The sequence below is a fragment of the Ascaphus truei genome, chromosome 1 (assembly GCF_040206685.1).
Source record: "Ascaphus truei isolate aAscTru1 chromosome 1, aAscTru1.hap1, whole genome shotgun sequence".
In the NCBI taxonomy this organism is placed as follows: domain Eukaryota; kingdom Metazoa; phylum Chordata; class Amphibia; order Anura; family Ascaphidae; genus Ascaphus; species Ascaphus truei.
This window is the reverse complement of record NC_134483.1, coordinates 308,914,431-308,935,606: the sequence shown is the minus strand read 5'-3', so window position 1 is coordinate 308,935,606 and position 21,176 is coordinate 308,914,431. Positions and strand designations below refer to the sequence as shown.

The following is a 21,176-nucleotide window of genomic DNA, read 5'->3' as shown; positions in this document are numbered from 1 at the left end:
AGTTTACATAGGACTCTGTCAACTTAAAATTCATCCAATCGACAGAATGATTCTTTGTATTTATATTTGGATGTGTGAGTGAAGCGAAGACATCAACTAGACTTTGTGGCCACTTCGGGTGTGTGGAGTTTCTGTCACCCTAACTTAAATCTGCCAGAAGTTTCAATCAAATCGGTGAAGCCCCCATCTTGGAATTAATTTTCTTGTTTTTTGAAGTGATAAAAAAAGAAATAAATGGTTCATCTCATCAATCGCATTCTTGAAACAAAAGATTAAATGTATTATTTTGTGACTTGTGCTAACTTTTAAAGAATTAGCTTGAACCGTTTCAGATAAATGTAATATTTTAAATGAAAATAAATTAGTAACCACGGTAACAAACAACACTGTACAACAAAAAGTGTAAATTTATTTTGACATAGAGGTTACAGTGAAAATCACTGTGCAAATGGTTTTTGATTGGTTTTCCACTGTATCAATTATGTGAGTAAAACTGTTCTTACTTAATGGCCTTCTTGAGAATGGTTTTGTATTTTTTTGTTTTTCAACTTTCGGACAGTTGTTTGTGAATGAGATTGTCATTGTTACATGAAGTGTTTTGTAGTTTGTGATATTATATTAAATGTATTTATTTCAAGTCGCAATAATGTGGCAGTGGAAGAGGTACCATATTCAGTTTATATATTTCAATACACTGCTTGATCATTGTGACAGACAATAACAGGCCTTTCTGGACAACTTTGTTCCGCGCCTCGACTGTCAGTAGAAACTATTATTTCTTGTAATAGGCTTGTCGTATTATACCATTGAACAGTGTGGGCAGAATTGTCATTTTTAACTGAAGTTGGAGAATACTAGGAAAATGTGATGACAAAATCCACAAATTTCTGGCATTTCAATTTTTCTTTTGCCCATGTCTCATTCCGTGTCATGAATCTTTGTCCTGTTAGGTTTAATTAGGTTTAATGGCTTGTCCCATAAAGCTGTATAAAATATTGTGTTTTCCTAATATCTCCCAATTTTAGGGTTTTCTTTTTAATTCAGTTTCACTCCAGTTTTGTTCAGTTATCCATGTAAATTCTATATCACTACATAGTTTTTTCTTTAATATTAGTCTTTTATGCATATACGTAAGACATAGGGCATAGCCATTTGTGGTATTGTCAATATAAAAACAACAATACATTTACCAAATTAGACACATAAAATCCAAACCAAACCCTCCATACTGCAATCAATTTTTGTCTCACCATATGGTTTTGCCCAACAGCTCAGGGACATTTAATGTGCTCTCCATCATGTAAACAGTTTAAAGATATCTCGATAAACATTCAGGGTTAAACCTAAACTTGCATTAGCTATGCTCCTGTTGATTATTAGTGACAATACTGAAATGTTTATCAGTCCTACAGCATAGTTTACATAACAGCCCCCCACACAGTTACCTCTTGCAGAATGATTAATTGCTGGATTATGTAGAGAACGAGAAATAGAGAGACCTGTTTTTTCACAACAGTTTAATTTATCCTCTGGCTAAAGCTGCAAAATGTTGTGCGTTGGTGAAAAATGTAAATGTAATATGCACCCTGTATGTTACGCCATGAAATTTCCCTTTCCAGAATGCATTTATAAACAGGAAACGATTCCGGTGCAAATGACTCACTAGCGATAACTTAGAAGTAGTAAAGGGATAAAAAAAGGAATCCTTCATTAATATTTTTTTTCTATGAAGGCCTAACATGAAGATGCTTCTAAATCTTCTGCAACTGCAACATAATTGTAATTTAAATATAAGTCGCCGGCAAATAAATAATCTGTCAATAGTTGAAATGCTACCCTCTTTATGTTAAGATGTATGACTTAAGGGAAGTGTGTTCTTCCAAGTCATCTAAGGCTACAAAACATCCTCAAGGAAGATAAACGTTGGTATTTGTCAATATTGTATTGTATTGTATGTCTTTATTTATATAGCGTCAAAAGTGTACTCAGCGCTTCACAAAGAATACAGTACAGGGAATTATAATAATACAATAACTGCAGCAAAATCAGGCAATAGGAAAGAAAATCCCTGCCCTGAAGAGCTTACAATCTAAGGTTTGATGGTAATTTACAGAGACAACAGGTGAGGGAATAAGTGTGAATACATTATATTTAGTGATGTAAGCGTATAATGTCACTGTTTTGTGTCATAGTCATATTAAGTCAATATTATAGGACTAAAACATTGGCACTATGGGATATTTATCTGCGCAGAAACAAAAGTATTAGTTGGTTGGATGTCCATTTGGTGAAAGAATCTACTAAAGCAAATTGATAATGGAAATCAAGATATATAAAGAAATATAATTATGAGAAATTGGTGTGTAAATAAAGAAGGAAGAGATTAAGCAGATACAAAAGTAAGGGATAAAAAGGAACATAATAGCTAAAGGATATATTTTGTAATTAAATTTGAATAAATATCTTTTATAAAAAAAAGGAAGCACTGCGACCAAATACAACCTATGAAAAATATATCACCTAAGTCCTAAGAATGAGGGGTGCTCCCTCCGAGATATAATACAGTAATTGTACAGAAAAAAAGAAGCTCATTAAGACAAGTGGTGCAGAAAGCTCAACATAAGGGGCACTCAAATGTGTATTTAAAAAGATATACATAATTTATTGTGACAATCCAAGATTTTTAAACATTTTGAAAATCACCAAAAGGTGCCGCAGGCAAAAAAATACAGATATACAATACCTAAATTGTGTTAAAATGATAATAAGCCAAAGATCTCTAGTGGGGAACCCAAAATGGATCACACTAGAGATCAAGTACATGGGTACTCAGAGTAGAAAGACAATAAAAGTATGAATTATAGTACTAACTGATAAACATGATATCATTCAAACCACAAGATATAAAACAAGAGGAGTTATTTTGCATGAAAGTTCAATATATAACCAAATGGTAGTCCTCCATCAGGTAAGTAGTCAATATCAGTCCCAAGTCCCAAGCACAAAAATAGATGGCACCATGGAAACAATTGCTACTGAATTACTGATATCGACTATACCTGAAGAAGGACTACCATTTGGTGATATATTGTACTGTACCTTCATCCACAATATGTATACTGTATGTATCAGTACTATGTCATTATGTGATGGTTATTCTGTGTGTGTTGTTGAGTCTGTGTGTATGAGAGAGGGGTGGGAGAGGGGATTTAATTAATATGTAGGTATGATCTATGCTACATGTTTCATGGTCACATAATGGGGCATCTTTCAGAAATAGCATGAATGTGTGGTATCTAATAACACTGTCTTGTGAATCATGCCCCAAGTGACTGACTTATATATGGTAACCCTACTATGTAGCCTAATATGTTTGACATACTGTACAGATGTTGCAAGTGTTATTGCACCTGTGTGTGTGTGTTAGCTCCACCCTTTTTTCACACACGGCTAATGCATTTAGAACGGCAGTGTGTGTCCCGCTTTAGCACACCAGCAGGAGCAATAACGGCTGCTACATCTGTACATTTCATGGTAAACTTTAAAATCTTAAAGTAAATTTGTGATATCTGATGACATTGTTCAAAATCAATAATAACAGACAAAGAAAAAATTAATTACTTTAAGAAATGTTACTGTTAAAAAATAGTATTAACAAAGTTCCAGCACTCAAATTAAAGAAAATACAAGAACAAATCAATAAAAGAATATACGAATAATTATTATCAAAAACAAACAAACAAACAAAAAAAAATATATATATATATACACACACACATTTTTTATATATATATATATATATATATATATATATATATATATATATATATATATATATATATATATATATATATATATATATATATATAAAAAGTAGAATTTACCAGATTGGAGTCCGGAAAAAACGAGACAGCACACAGTCTTAGTAGTTCCAATGCAGTTGTAATCAAAGTAACATGGCACCACCTCCAACGTTTCGGTACACTCAACGTGACCTTCCTCAGGCACGTCCCTGAGGAAGGTCACGTTGAGTGTACCGAAACGTTAGAGGTGGTGCCATGTTACTTTGATTACAACTGCATTGGAACTACTAAGACTGTGTGCTGTCTCGTTTTTTCCGGACTCCAATCTGGTAAATTCTACTTTTTACATGTGCATATGGGGCAAGCATCAGCATCTTACTTATGTTTACAGTGTGCCAACTGAGATTATTTTTTCATATATATATATATATATATATATATATATATATATATATATATATAAAGGCAAAATAAGGTGCGCACAACCAATTATCAACAATAATTAAAATGGTGTCAAATGAGTGTTGCCGTAATGTAATGGATGTACACACCACCAATAATATACAAAAAGACAAAATCCAAAAGGCGCAAATCAGAGACAACAGGTGGTTAAATGTCTAACACCTGTGGGATAAATACGTAGAATATCCTTATAAGAATCCAGGATGAGATTGTTGGTGTCCCTGCTTTATATATATATATATATATATATATATATATATATATATATATATATATATATATATATATACGTTACCATTCAAGGACTGATAAAGTAGAGACAGCACACAGTAGGAAGATGACAAAAGGTTATATTAGCTTAAACAGCATCACAGATAACCAACGTTTCGAACCCACAAAGAGGTCTTTTTCAAGAGGATGTGATGCTGTTTAAGCTAAAATAACCTTTTGTCATCTTCCTACTGTGTGCTGTCTCTACTTTATCAGTCCTCGGATGGTAACATATATTCTTTCTATTTATTTTTACGGGACAAGCACCAGGCCTTAGTATCATCTTTACTAGGAGTGCTGATTCTTGCCTTTTTGTATTTGTTTGTTTATTTTTTAGAGGGGAGGGGTTATGACCTGACAAAATTGTCCAAAATCAGATAAATGATAACCACAATAGTTTTTTAAGTATTACAACATAGCTTAATGTGTTTTTGGACGGATGTGCAAACTTTGAACATATCATAGTCCATACTTTCTAAGCAGTGCTATATAAAAGTAGACCAGAAGACACCCTACAGCCAATTCCCTTAAAACATAGCACCACTTAATAAATATGGGCTCATATCTTAAACAGTAAGCCTCAACGAACAAGGATGACAAATTGGGGCTCCTTTATAAACATTTTTTTTAAAATCATGTGGTGGGATTGCATCTAAAAGTATCCTACCTATGAAATATTCTTTTAAGATCAAATTAAAGGTAAAAACATAAAGCACAACATATATAAATATGTAACAGAAATGATTCATCAGTGCGCCAATGTGCTTTATGTCTTTTTTTGCTGGTTTAGCTCTGTATACATTTTTTGTATTAGCAATGCAATATTTATTTATTTATAAAATGTTTTACCAGGAAGTAATACACTGAGTGTTACCTTTCATTTTCAAGTATGTCCTGGGCACAGAGTTATGATGACAGATACTGTACATGGTTACAAATACAGGGCTAGATTATTTGACCATGGTTATACATTATATATAAAGATATGGGGAGTGGTTATATGATGCTTCAGTATTGTAATAAACAAAATTGCCACCTTCCTGTCATAAGCACTATGACTCCCTGTCAAGTTTGAGTTTTCTGCATGCATTACTACTCAGTGATAAGTGGCTTCTCTAATCTCTAGCACAGCCCTGCACCTCCATCTTGCTCAAGGTCAAAAGAACATAAAGACTCCTCACCTTGAAGACAAAAAAACAACCCCAAGCATTTCCTTCTAAATGAATTACAAAGTAAACAGATTCGGAAAATATTGTTATTTATTTATAAAAATAGCAAAGAATGAGAAATAAATCTCTAAATGGTGCTTAAAACATCCAAGTATAAGTGGTAGCAATATAGCTGAGGAGTCCAGGGCACTGTTAAAAAGCAATATGGAACTAGTGACAGGGTACTGTATATGGCTCACAATGAAAGCCTTACATGGACAAGCAAATAAAAGACAGCCCTCAAAATGAATGCAGGGGGAGCCCATAAATAAAGGAACTCCCAGTGCAAACACCATAAAGAGGGGTAGTCTGCTCACCCAATGGCTGGAGCCCTGCAAATACCCATATAATCACAATGACATAAATGTCCAATCCTGGGAAATAAGCATAATGTAACTCACATTGATATGTCCCTGCTGCTCCTGAAGATCGCGTGCATCCGTCCAGTGAGAACAAAGTAGGATAAAGAAAAAATGGTGGTGCACTGCTGAAAAGATAGGGCTGGAGGCTGATTACAAAAAATAAAAATGCTTTATTGAAGGTGCATAGTAGCAGGTGCTACAAAGGAGGTCCTCTAACGTGTTTCACGCCGAAATGGCGCTTTATCAATATCAATATCAATAAAGCGCCATTTTGGCGTGAAACGTGTTAGAGGACCTCCTTTGTAGCACCTGCTACTATGCACCTCCAATAAAGCATTTTTATTTTTTGTAATCAGCCTCCAGTCCTATCTTTTCAGCAGGGCACCACCATTTTTTCTTTATCTTATTTATAAAAATGTTTAACCAGGAAGTATTACATTGAGAGTTACCTCTCGTACTTCTGGTACACATTACTGAAAGGAAGGTGTGTGTGTGTGTGTGTGTGTGTGTGCGTGTGCGTGTGCGTGTGTGTCCGTTATCAATAAAGCATTGAATGTTATTAAAAAAAAAACCTTGGAGATGTGCGCCGCTCACGTGGCCTGATGAAGCAGGAAGAGAGGAGACAGCTGCAGAAAGGAGAGGTAAAACAAAAAGAAAACAGCGCACAACGCTCATAGTGAAGTATATTAAAGGTAAAACTGTATTAAATATCCAAGGATAAGTAATGTGCGTACATCAGGGAAATATTAAAACAGCATTTTCATGGGACAAATTACCCATACGCCACACCGACATGAAGATCTGGACAGTCACGGATCATCAGCCATCTGGCTCCACAGGTAAGGACAATTCGCAGGTCACCACAGTGACAAAGCTAGTCCACAAGTGAGGTGCGTTGAGGGCAGCAATCAAGTCCCAAGCTTCAGAGTCCCCCAGAGACAAGCTCGATCAGTCTCAGTGCATCTCCACCGCAGCTACTGACTCCATGTGTGTCTCTGTAGCTTCCGTCGGTGCTCGAGTGATGTCACTCCAGTCGCACGAAAATGACGTCGCACCAAAATGACGGATCCGCAAGGGGGAGCGAGGTGAAGTAGCATGGGCTCAGGGGACTAAGCAAACACTCACTATAGGGGAGAAAATGTAAATTCCAATGTGTTTCAAGGCTCTAAGTGCCTCTTCATCAGGGAATAAATACAATAATGAACATAGCTGGTATATACCCCCCATCCTGCCCCGATTGGTCACACAATTTGGGTAACTCTCCAATCGGAGCTGGTGTGGGCAGGGATACACATGCTGTATTTACAACAATCATTTGAATTAAAAAACTTTAATAATAAAAAAATCATCTGTATAAACATGAACTAAAATAATTATGCATAATATATAAGCAATATAGTAGCTGGGAAAACAAAAAGATAATATTAGTGAAAACACTTATAATATTATTCCACAAATTATATATGTGGACAAATAAGAGCACACATATAGATGTTGTGTACCCAGCTTAAAAGAAACAAATCTAAAAATAAGATAAGGTAAAAATAAGGTGAAAATCAAGCACAAGAAATAACAACGGATATCTCATAGGAATTACCGGGGGACAATCTAAATGAACAGAGAAAAATCGAAGAATTAGTATAAAGACCAAACATCAATGTCTTCGTTCAGGCATTTTGGGGTTAATGTGTCCAACCTATGTATCCAAAATGTCTCTTAGACGGAGAGACATTTAACCCTGTCTCCACCTCTCCTACTTCGTGGAACAGACTGGATTCCTTTAAAAGTTAAAGAGGAAGGGTCTTTGTTGTGATATAGAGCATAGTGTCGTGATAGACTATGTTTAAGATATCCATTTTTAATATTTCGAACATGTTCTTTAATGCGCACTTTTAAATTGCGTTTTGTGCGGTCCACATATTGTGAGCCGCAAGGGCATTCAATCAGATAAACGACGTGATCTGAATTACAATAGATGAAATCTTTAATATCGAATTTTTCATTTGTGTAGTTAGATTTAAAAGATTTCTTTACTGGGTGGAGAAATTTACAAACAGCCCATTTTCCGCAACTGTAGTTGCCTACAGGTTTATTTTGCAACCAGATATTATTATTTTTATTTATATTTCTATCTGTGGAATTTATAATGTTACCTATGTCACTTGGGGCCCAAATATCTTTTAAATTCCTAGACTTCCGATAGATACATTTGGGATTCTGTGCAATATGTGATCCCAAAATGGGATCACTGCGTAGAATCCCCCAGTGTTTTTTGAAAATATTCTCTATTTTGTTAGTCATGGAATTAAAATTAGTGACAAACGCAATGTCAATCAAACTGCCATCTGCATGAGCCTGAGTGTTTTTTTATTTTAGGCACCAACATTTGTTCCCTGTCGAGGTTCCTAACCCAAACAAGTTGTTTTTCTAATTTATCATGCGCTTAACCCCTATCTTTAAACTTTTGAAGAAGGTCTTGAGCTTGCCTCTCAAAGTCTTCTTGCTTACTGCAGTTCTTTTTTAGTCTAATCAGCTGTCCACCCGGGATATTGTTTAACCAAGTTTTTTTATGGTTACTTGATGCCAACAAAAAATTGCTGCATCAATCTCTTTAAAATAGGTTTGTGTGAAAACTTTCCCTTCCTCGGTGGAACTCAGCTTTAGATCAAGAAAGTTAATTTCTGAGGGGTTTTCAACAAAAGTAAAGGTCAGGTTTTTTGTGTATGTTTTTAGATACCCTCCAAAAGAATTTACAGAATCTACATCCTCTTCCCATACACACAGAATGTCGTCTATAAAGCGACGATATACAATAATGTTCTTACTGAAGGGATTGTTACTCCAAATATGTTGGAATTCCCATTCTCCCATATACAGGTTTGCGAAACTGAGGGCAAAACGTGTGCCCATCGCAGTTCCGCAAACCTGCAAGAAGAATTCAGTTAAGAACAAAAAATAGTTGTGTTTCAAGATGAAGTGGATAGACTGTAGAATGAATTCCTTATTTAATTGATGTAATTTAGGATCCTTTGTTAGAAAGAAATTGATGGCTTCTAATCCCTCTTTGTGTGGAATGCTCGTATAGAGGAACTGGACATGACATGTCACCCATCTATACGAGATCTTCCACTCAAAGTCCTGAAATACATTAAGGACTGATGTTGAATCTCTTAGATAAGAGGGTAGTAATTAAGCGCTATGGTAATTAAGGTGTTAACCTCTCTCCCCCGCTACCCACCAGGGCATCCAGACCATCCTCCCGGGGCAACTACCTCCACCCTCTACCAATTGATTGGCACAGTGATAAATCATGCCCATATAATACAGGCATGATTAGCCACTAAGGCAATCAATAGGCAATCTAAATAAAAAAGCCTGTCACCAAAAATAAACCAGAAAAAAAATGCAAATTACCAAAAATAAATGGGCAATCTAAAAAAAAAAACAGGCACAAAATAAAACACATTACATTTAAATCAAACAAGCAGTTGCCAATGAATCCATTGATTGGTACAGTGGTACACCAAGCCCTAGGTATTTGTTATTGTGAAATATATATGTAGCCTAGGCCTCTGGCTACTATCTTTCTTTTATGCCCTAACAGCATAAGTCCTGTTAAGTACAGGCTCTGTGAGGGAAATGCCTCAACATTGCCTCAACATTTCTGTGAGATTCTTAATGGCCCATATGATTAACACAGCAGGGGGTCCCGCAAACTGAATGGGACTGCAGGGACCCCCCTGCTGTGTTAATCCGATGGGCCATTAAGAATTTTACATAAATGTTGAGGCATTTACTGTGAGACTGCCCAAGAATCTCCCATGAATTTCTCAGGTAAGTGTTCTAATACTGGTGGCTGCATCAGTAGCTTGTTATTGCAGCCTGGATGCACAGTTACTGTATCCGGGGCGGGCCTAGGAACAACCTGAGGGTGTTTTCCTTGGGAGGATACTGCAGGATCACATGAAATAAATGTGATGCCTGTCAGTATCAGACCTGCTCAGTTATGGGTAGGGTTATAAGCCACTCCCTTGGGGTACATGTCTGACACTCTCCCAGAAGTCAGTGCTCTCTCCCCTCCCCCTGTGAAGTGGGAGCATGGATTACCCTAATACCATTGGGGTAAAGGAGCTGGGGAAGAGGCCTGCAGCCACAGAAGGGATGTACTCCATACCACAGTTTCGCAGGTGCTGGAACTGAGGGATCCAGACAAGAGTTTGTCTGCTGCCTGATTTCTGTCACCTGTCCTGCTAATTAGAAAATGGGTATCTAAAGTGTTCTCTCTCTCTCTGTCTCTCCCCCCCCCCCACACACATAAAAAGAGAAAGGGGGGGGAACCGAAAATGGAACTGCTTTTTGACAGGAACAAAGTATGTGTAGCTTGATATTTTTCTAAAGGATAATGATGCTTTGATAGTAATATAGAATTAAATACTATCTTTCTGAAACTGTATACAAATAATGATGGCTTAGTTTTAATAGAAGAATATACTGTATAGTACATCAACACTGATTTCATTTAAAAAATGAAGGGAATATTTAAGCACCAGGAATGAACACCTGTAATCTAGAATACATGGCAATAACTATGAACGGCAAACATTACAAAAGTCATAAAATGAGAATAATGTGGAAAGTAACAATAAAATCTAAATTATGCACAGAATGAATTGTACTGTACATACTGTAAGATAATATTTTCTTTGCGATCTAATAAACACTTTACTTTCCATCTAATATCTGCTTCTCTGCCATTTTTTTCAGGTCTACAGTTAGAGCATTAAAAAAAACCATAAACAACCTTTGAAACCCCTGTTTGGTGGCTTTGTTTTAAGGAAGTGGGTGAAGGAGTGATGTCTGTGTCTGAGAAGATCAGAATGCTTGGTCAGTGCTTACATATAAAAAAGACACTAGTGTGACTCTTGTTGAGGCATTGTCCGTTTGGTGTAAATTAATACCTGCCGTTCTCGCCCATCTAACTCCAGTCCCTGGCGAAATTTCCACACGCGAATGCTGCATTCCTGCACTCGTTCCTCTGAATGCCTTTGGAGGAAATTTCACACTCTCGCAGACTTCCTTCACTACAAATGTATGCTATCCTGTTTCAACCCTCTCTCAGGCTAAACAAACCTACTTTTCTTCACTAATCGACACGCACAAGACAAACCCAGGCGGAGACTTCTCTGCCTTTGACTCCCTACTCAGACCACCCTCAGCTGCCTCTTCTTCCTCATCTCAGCTCAGGACTTTGCTGACTATTTCAAGGAAAAGGTGGAATCCATATGTCAGGATATCCCCTCTGTTTCCTCCTCCCATCCTACACCTCTTCCTAACTCTCCTCCTGCCTTCCTTGACTCTTTTTCCACTTAGAGGAGGATGTGTCACTGCTGATCTCCCTTCTCCCTCTACCACTTGCCCTCTTGACCCCATTCCCTCCCATCTCCTAAAACCTCTTGCCCCTACTATAATCCCTAAACTAACACAGATTTTTAACTCCTCCTCTACTCTGGTACCTTTCCCACCTCCTTCAAACATCCAACAGTCAAACCATTACTCAAAAACAGCAAACTTGACCCTACCTGTCTTTCCTACTATTGGCCTGCCTTTTGCCTCTAAACTCCTTGAACGTCTAGTATTCTCTTGCTTTCTCCATTTTCTCAACACCTATTCTCTCCTAGACCTTCTACAATCTGATTTCCGCACTGCTCACTCCATTGAAACAGCCCTCACTAAAATAACCAATGACCTCCATGCTGCCAAAGACAGAGGTCATTACATTCTGCTCCTATTACTTGACCACTTTGCAGCATTTGATACTGTGGACCACCCTCTTCTCCTTCACATTCTCCATACTCTTGATATTCGTTACAAAGCTTTATCCTGGATCTCCTCTGACCTCTCCCATTGTGCTTTCAGTGTCTCTTCTGCTAACACCTCCTCTTCTATTGATCTTTCTGTGAGGGTACCCCATGGCTCTGTCCTGGTGACCTCTCCTCTTTTCTCTGTACACACTCACTAGGTGACATTATCACATCTCATGGGTTCAAATATCACCTCTATGCTGATGACACGCAAATGCACTTTTCAACCCCTGACCTTACACCTGCTGTACAGACCAAAGTTTCTGAATGACTCTCTGTGATATCATCCTGGATGGCCACTTAAACTTAACATGTCAGAAACAGAGCTCCTCATATTTCATCCCAAAGCTGACCCCCCTACTTCCTTCCACATTACTGTTGGAAGTTCTGTCATACACCCAGTAGCGCAAGCATGATGCCTAGGGGTCACACTCAACTCCTCTCTCACATTCTCCTCTTACATTCAAAACGTATGTAAAACTTTTTCCTCTTCAATATTACAAAGATTTGCCCTTTCTTCTGTTTCTCGACTGCTAAAACTCGGGCACAAGCCCTCATTCTCTCCCGTCTCGATTACTGTAACCTCCTGCTGTCCGGCCTTCCTGCCTCTCACCTGTCTCCCCTACAATCTATCCTTAACGCTGCTGCCAGAATCACTCTGCTCTTTCCTAAATCTGTGTCAGTGTCTCCCCTGCTGAAATCACTCTTCTGGCTTCCTATCAAATCCTGTATCACACACTCAATTCTCCTCCTCACTTTTAAAGTTTTATACTCTTCTGCCCCTCCTTACATCATAGCCCTAATCACTCGCTATGCACCATCCCAACTCTTGTGTTACGCTCAAGGATGTCTTCTCTCTACCCACTTTGTATCTAAAGCCCTCTCCTGCCTTCAACCTTTCTCAATGACTGCCCTGCACCTCTGGAATGCCCTTCCCCTCAATACTCGACTTGCTCCCTCTCTATCCACCTTTAAGACCAACCTTAAAACACACCTGCTTAACAAAGCATATGAGTAGCTCCGTGGCTAATACTATACACCTGATACATAAAGCTTGGCCCCCCACAAGCACACTTACCAGAAGTCCCTCCTACTGTCTCTGTATGTTCTTCCTACCAACCAGTTAGATTGTAAGCTCTTCAGACCAGGGACTCCTTTTCCTAAATGTTACTTTTATGTCTGAAGAACTTATTCCCATGATCTGTTATTTATATGATTTGTTATTTATATGATTGTCACGTGTATTACTACTGTGAAGCGCTATGTACATTATTGCGCTATATAAATAAAGACATACTGTGCATACATATAGAGCAAAGGTCAATGCTGAGTATCAAGTAAGTAAATGAGAGGCACTGCATTCTCTTTTTTTATCTTATGGTACTGGCTAAATAAAAACTGTATGGCCTTTTTGGTGTTTGCTGCACACCAGCTTCTACCATTCATCCTTCTACTTGTCTACATGCTGAGAGCACACCCATGGAGTTTCAAGAGGAGACCTTAAACTTTATTTCAATTATTGTCTTCAGGGAAGTACTAATCCCTATACTGTATATATCAATTATCTGAGGGTGGGTCTTTCTGACCCTGGAAACGCTGGGCAATCAATGTCAACCTGGAGGCAGTTGTTTCCCATTAACCCTCAGTAGGCTATTTGTGTGCATTTCATATGTACTCACACAGGTGTTTGAGCATTTATGCACAACACTGATGGACATACTCATAACCACTTATGATACAGGAAAGCACCTAACAAAATGTACTAAGAACTGTTTATACCACTATACATTATGTGCTACTTCAGAGCTGACATCATGAGCCATAGTGACAATCAAAGGACAGATTGGAGACCGTGTCTGTACGTGACACCTACAGTACAATCAACTTTAACTCTGAAACACGGAGCTCTGGCTGTTATACCACATACTTTCCTTAAAGGAAATGTTATATTATATTTCCCTGGATTCCTGGTCTGTTTTGTAAAGGTGCTACATACTGTATAATGTTGACATTATATAAAAAAGATATATACATACAAACAGGTTTGATTTGCAACTATAAACTTTTATTGGTTTACAAAGCCATTTGACCAAATGGTTTGTATTTTTCTAGTTTGAGATCATGTAAAACTTATCTCTTTCAAATATTCATATGCTGTTTATCTACTGTAGCAGTGCTTTTTTCTGACTAGGAAAAAATAGGATTCACTGGAGGCCATGTTATGCTCTACCAGGCATAGGCCAGTCCCACTATGCTCCCGATAGGTCCCTGAGCCACTTTAATTTTGTGAATATTATGGTGGCCCTATAGATAGGAAAATCCCTATAGTACTAGATCCTGCATATTGCTGTTGCACAGACTGGGACTGAGTTCTGGAACATTGCAGTCAGTATTCAGGGACACCGTGCTGCAGTGCCGATTGTGAGGAGAGAGGGGAGTGTTGTCTAAGACCCTGCTGCAGGGGATAATTAGCCTGTCTCCTCAGGAAGTCAGGCCACCGCTCACAAGCTCCAAAAAAGGTACAAGGGCAGGATCATATTGCTTCAAGGGTTAGTGCTACTCCCAACTCTTCAAGGAACCCACCACTGCAGCAAAAAGTGGGAGGACATACAGGGTACTCCTGGGTTGGGGAGACTGTCTCTGGGAACTCCAGGGCTAGAAACAGTGGGATCACATTGCTATGTGCGTGAGCAAATGTATGTTTATGTAATTAATGTTATTGTGTGTATATGTTATGCTTATGTTACTTAATGTTGGTAAAGTTATATATATATATATATATTGTTCTCTCCATCACCATTGTGAGTTTTTATTGTGTATTATATAGTTTTACTGGGAGTGATTACCACTGTCCTTAGACAGGGCCCCTGTCAGGTGGAGGCACTGCCGAACTCATTATCCCAATCTCATTCAGTGACTCAGGATCCGTCCAAATTACCAACAGGTGAGCGCCAGGTACAGTAGACTTTGTCCCGCCACCATAGGAAAACCTGGGAAAGGGGTGCTACATACCATTGCATAATTGCATCATATATTTAATGAAAAGAATCATAATAGCCCAGAAAAAAACAAGTTGTCTTCCTCACGTCTAAACATATTACAGAAGTTCTGAAAATACAATTGAAGCTAATTTTCTTTATAATTTCCATAGCATAGTGTCTATATTGTACGGTTATATTTATAACTTAAAATGTACATTAGATCCTTTGATATGCTAACTTTTCCCCCCAAAAAAATTGATTGTACAATTGTTATGCTGCCAAGTATAGGGAAGGCTGTTTCAAAAATGTAGTCCTAAAATATAGAAAAATATGATCTTTATTTTTATGTAATGAATGAAATGTATGCAAAAATGTACCATCAGAATTTTCTTATGGTATCAATTAGATTGTAAGCTATTTGGAGCAGGGACTCCTCTTCCACAATGTTACATTTATGCCTGACGCACTTATTCCCATGATCTATTATTTGCATTATTTGTTATTTATATGATTGTCACGTGTATTACTACTGTGAAGCGCTATGTACATTAATGGTACTATATAAATAAGACATACATATATAACATATAGTAAATAGTGGTTAAGAATTCAGTTACAGCCAAAAAACCTTATTTATTAAATTATGATACTGCTGATCGCAGCACAATTTTCCTGAAATTGTGCAGCGATCGGCTCAACTGCAGCCTAATAACTAAGGCCAAAAGATTATTCGAGTTTAAAAAAAAGTCTAATTAGAGGAGCAGTCAATCATTTTTGTCTTTAATAATACTTTCAGTATATTATTGTGAATCCTTTTTGCTACAGTATTTTTTGGGGAAAAATGCTTTTAAAACATTCACAGGAACTCTTAAAATATTCACTTACACATTTGTTTTGCTTTTTTTAATAACACAGTCCATTAATTACAATTAAGCTATCGGTTTAGCAGCTTTCCTCATTTAGATTCTAAAAATGCGAGGCAAAAGCAAAAAGTGTATTGTAAATTCTCAAGCATTGTTGAGTTTTCCGAAATTTTAGGACCAGAATTTGAAAAGCCATTATGAATACTTTGCATTATATTTTAATACAGTTAAAATCTAATAGTAAAGGGGTTATGCCTCAATGATTCCATTAATACCTTCTTTGCTCCATGAAACTTCTACTGAAGAAAGAATGAAACACCCTCCAATGCTGTTACTACAGATGTATCAAGACTGAACTTCTCCGGGGGGCCGTGGTGGTCGCGGCACTAAAGGTTTAACGCTGCGGGTGGTCCATTTGAGAAGAATGGACCCCCCTGCAGCATGATCATGGCGGACACAGTCCCCAGCGCCGCTGACATTTACATCTTTGTCTGTGGCACTGGGAGCTGTAAGAGTTAGAGGAAGGGAGATTGAGTGGGAGAAGAAGTGAGTGAGTGAGATGAGGCGGGAGTGGGTGAGAGAGGGGTATATGAAATGAGGGAAGAGAGCGGTGTGAGGATAGAGTGGGAGTGGGGGAGAGCGGTTGGGGTAAGAGTTACATTGAGAGGGGTGAAAGAGGGGGGAAAAGGGAAAGAGGGGAGAGAGGAATAGACAGAGAGAGGGGGATAGAGAGATATGGGGGATTGAGATGTGGGGAAGCCTGAGAGAGAGGGGGAAGACAGGAGGGAGAGTAATATATAGTGGGAGGGGGGTAGCAGAGAGAGCAGACTAAGGGGAGGGGGAGAGTAGGGATGGGGAGAGTGGAGGGTGAGAATGTGGGGAATGAAAGCCAGAGGGGGGAAATAGGGAGATGGGGAGAACAGTACTGTACATGGTGGGAGGGAGAGAGGAGAAGAGTAAGGGATCGTGAGCGGGAGAGAGAGAGGGGAGAGTATAAGAGAAATAGAGGGGGACCCAGGTGGAAATTCTAATCCCCAACCCCCAAAAAGTTATCAGCAGCCATGTTCCTTCTCACAGCTTCTCCCCTAAATACAGTACTCTCCTTCTCAACTACTTTTCCTTCACATGCCTCTCTCCTCACCTGCTTCTCCTCCACATGTCATCCCCTTTCTCTTTCATCCCCCTTTCTCACTCTCTTTCCCTTCATCTTTCTCTTTATTTCTCCTCCCATCTTTCTCTCTCCAACTTTGTCACTCGTCCCCTTCTCTCTTTAACTCTTCCCCCCTTTTCTCACTCTTCCCCCTTCTCTTTCACTCCCTCCCTTCTCTTTCACTCCCCCTCATCTCTCTCACTTTCCCCCTTTTTCTCTGCCCCTCTTCTCTCTCACTACCAACCTTTACTCTGTCTCCCAACTAACTTTACTCCCCTCCCTCACACTCTTACCCTCCCAATCCCCTCCCTCACTGTCTTACCCTCCCAATCCCCTCCCTCACTCTCTTACCCTCCCAATCCCCTCCCTCACTCTCTTACCCTCCTTATCACTCTCGTTCCCTCCCCTTCCCCCACTCTCTTACCCTCCCCTCCCACCCCCACTCTCTTACCCTCCCCCCACTCTGTTACTCTCGCCTCACTCTCTTACGCACCCCTTCCAACCCCCACTCTATTACCCACCCCTCCCACCCCCACTCTCTTACCTTACCCTCCCACTCTCTTACCTTACCCTCCCCTCCCACACCCCAACACCCACCCCCTTAGGGGAGGGGACTCTCACACCCTTTACCCTCCCCTCTCACATCCCCTTACCCTCCCTTTTCACACACCCTTACCCTCCCCTCCCACCCCCCACTTTCTTACACTTCCCTCCCCCCACTTTCTTACCCTTACATGCTACATACTCAACAGCAGCCAGACGTCAAGTTTCCCACAGACCACACTAATTGCATAGAACGTGCTGATCCCCCATGCTGCCCCTCCCCTTATTTCCTGATGGATAGGGTGGGGCCGCAATGCAACTTTTGCCCTCGGACCTGATCTGCGTGCCAGACGAAAGAATTCAGAGGGCCACACAGTATCGTATATATTAATCTAGAGGTACTCAACTTCAGTCCTCAATCCCCCTCCCAACAGGTCAGGCATTCAGGATATCCCTGCTTCAGTACAGGGGGCTCAATTAGTCCCTGCTTCGACTGAGCCTCAGATTCAGCCACCTGTGCTGAAGCTGGGATATCCTGAACCTGACCTGTTGGAGGGATTGAGGACTGGAGTTGAGCCCCCCTGTATTAACCCCTTAGTAGGCCAAGTGGTTAATTAGCTGACCTGTAAGGGCTAGAAAGGGATTCATTGTCACCTTTCATTACAATACGTATCTCCCTTGGCAAACTTAGTGGCTAGTAAATCATTGCCATGCAATGCTTTTCTAATCGCTAGGGCTAAACACCCTCACTAGGGCAACAGAAGAGGGAAAAAAAAAAAGAAGACATACTTATCGGTGAAGATTCTTCAATCAACAGAGGATCCAGAGTTTCGGATCAATTAAGGATCCCACGTCGCAGATACACACACACACATACACACACACTGCAGCCCTCCTCCACCCTCTACACCCACTGACACACACCAACACCCTACACACACACAAACTGCAGCCCCCTCTTCACCCACAACACTCACTGCAGACACACACACCAACTAAACAGACTGCTGTCCCCCTCTACATCCACGAAACAAACACCAGGAGCCCGCCTCTATACCCACTGCAGCCACCTGCAAACCCACACACTGCAGATACACACACAAAACACTCTGCACCCCTACTCCACCCACAAAACACACACACTGCAGCCCCCCCTCTGCACCCACAAAACACTCACTGCAGACACACACACAAACCAACAAAACAGACTCTGCCACCTCTTCATCCACAAAACACACACCAGCAGCCCCCTCCCTACACCCATTATAGCCCCCTGTGAACCCACACACTGCAGAAACACACACACACTCCAACAAAACACTCTGCACCCCATCTCCACCCACAAAACAAACACACAGCAGACACACACCAACAAAATAGACTCTGCTGTCCCCTGTACGCCCACAAAACACCCACCAAGAGAAGACACACACACTAATAAACCACTCTGCTGACCCCCCCCCCAAAACACACAAAACACTCAACAGACACACACACAACAGACACACACACACCTTTCCTCTCACTCTCCTGTGCCAAGCTCTCTGCAGGAAGGGTGGGGGAGGAGTCGGGGCTTGCTGCTGCCTCCTGTCCAATCACCTCCCCTGTTTAAGAGCTGATCTCACTCTTTGTGATTGAGAACTGAAAGTTGAATGGCTGAAAAACTTGGCAGGGTGCCAAAAATTCCAGGCCATTACTGATTGGATAATGCCCGGAATTTTAACCAATCAGAGAGCAGGGATTTCAATAATGCCCAGAATTTACCAGCTTTAGCCTATAATACATTATTAATAGTGTGTTAATTACTCCATCGCAGCTTGTGTTAAAATATTGCACTTGGTAAATCATTACAGATATATTATTGCTTGATTGATAGGTCATAAAATTGCGGTAATAAGAGATGGTCTTTTTTTTTTAACCAGGTGCGATATTAACTCACTTTTAACAGAGTTTGATGACTCTAGGTCAAAATGTGTTAATGGCAATGGGTCTTTGGTCCTTGGTCTTTTAAATGGGAATGAAACAGCAAAGTTTTTTGTTTTCATTGCATTATCTGACTAAGGCCTATCTGTGGAAAATACACATATCTGAGGTGACCTAAACAAGTTGTAATAAAGACTATGCAGTTATGAACATAAAACAAATCAATATGTGCTGGTTAAAGGATAATCCTATTAAAGAAAAGTTACTTCTGTGTTTACTGTCTATTCCAGATGTTCAAGAGAAACAGATGGGTAGCCTAATACGTTTGTGTGCCTGATAGTAAAATGACCTTGCAGTCTATTTAGAGAACAAGAGCTGCTACGCTTTGGCTGTTTATAGCTCTAGTAACATCTTGACAAGCAAACCCAGGCAGTTCAAAGCAAAGATAAAATGAACAAGTGGATAAATAATGGCCAATCCTTGTTAAGAAAATGTACTGTAACTGTTGTATGGTTAATATAAACACAGATGAGCTTTATATTTGTTTAACTTTTTATCCGTTACAGGAAACAGCAGATGATACTTTCAGTGAAGAGTAGAATCTTCCACTGGTGTCCTGTGTCAGCACGTACATATCCCTGAAAACAAGACTATCAAAGTCTAATTCAAATGAATCCAGTACTTGGTGCTATGTATTAAGCACATTTTATTCATTTCATAATCATATCAAGCTATTATTCAGAACTGTAGCAACTGAATTAAATGTATGAAAGTTTGTCTTAATTCCAGTTCAGGACTGATGGTTGGTTTCAGTAATGCATAGGAATTGCAGAAAATGTATTTCGAGACACATCAAAATCAATATTGCATTTTCACATGTGAACTAAATTAGTCCCCCCATTAGTTCTCCTATAGTTCCAAATAAGTACTTTATGTACAGTAAGTGGTTGAAGCAACTTTAATTACAAATAAGACACTAACCATAATGGTTTTATTTAGAGAACTTGCCCATGTTCACTTCATCTATGTTTTGCTCACACTTTGAATTTCACCAGCGAGTTTAACCTGAAGAGAGAGAGAAACCAATTTTGTAGAGTACAACATTTGCCTTTTTCTCAGGTATCTCTGGTGTGTGTTCAAGGGTTTAACTCCTAGTGTTGTATACAGTAGTGAAGTGTTTTGAGAGCTATATAGGCGAATGGGTTTCTTGACCGACTGCAGCAAATGTATTTTTTAAATTTCGATTTTTTTTTGGAAGTTTGACATAAAGGGTCAATTTCACCAGGTTCACAAACTTAGCAGAAAAGCTCACACATGACTAGTGGTATTGTTATTATTACAGTTCCAAGGTTCCTATTCAATATACTGTAAAGCTGCATTCCAGTGGAGAAGAATTTAATGCCTTATAAATGAATGGGATAAAAAAGAAACATTTGAGCATTGGGAAGTAGTTTCACAGCATATTGAATAAGAGCAAATGTGTTGAATAAAATGTTAATAACCTTTTTTATAATGAGAAGGATTCAACCGATTGCAACTGTATCACTCACCAATTAAATATTGTACCATAGCAGTATACCAATATTTATCTCACTTAGCAATATATACTGGATTTGCAATAAAGTGAAAACACAGATGTCCCATCTGGAAAAACATTAAAATACTTTTTAATAGATGTGATTCATGGCTTCTCAAATTTAGACTAGCCTCGAAAATCACACCCAAATCTCCATGGGTTATAGTCTACCTG

General features: G+C 39.2%; 1 protein-coding gene across 4 annotated transcripts in view; it reads right to left on the bottom strand.

Moving 5' to 3' along the window:
- NRG1 (neuregulin 1) overlaps window positions 1-21,176 on the bottom strand; it is a 1,149,853-nt gene that overhangs the window by 295,256 nt on the left and 833,421 nt on the right. The window lies entirely within an intron of this gene.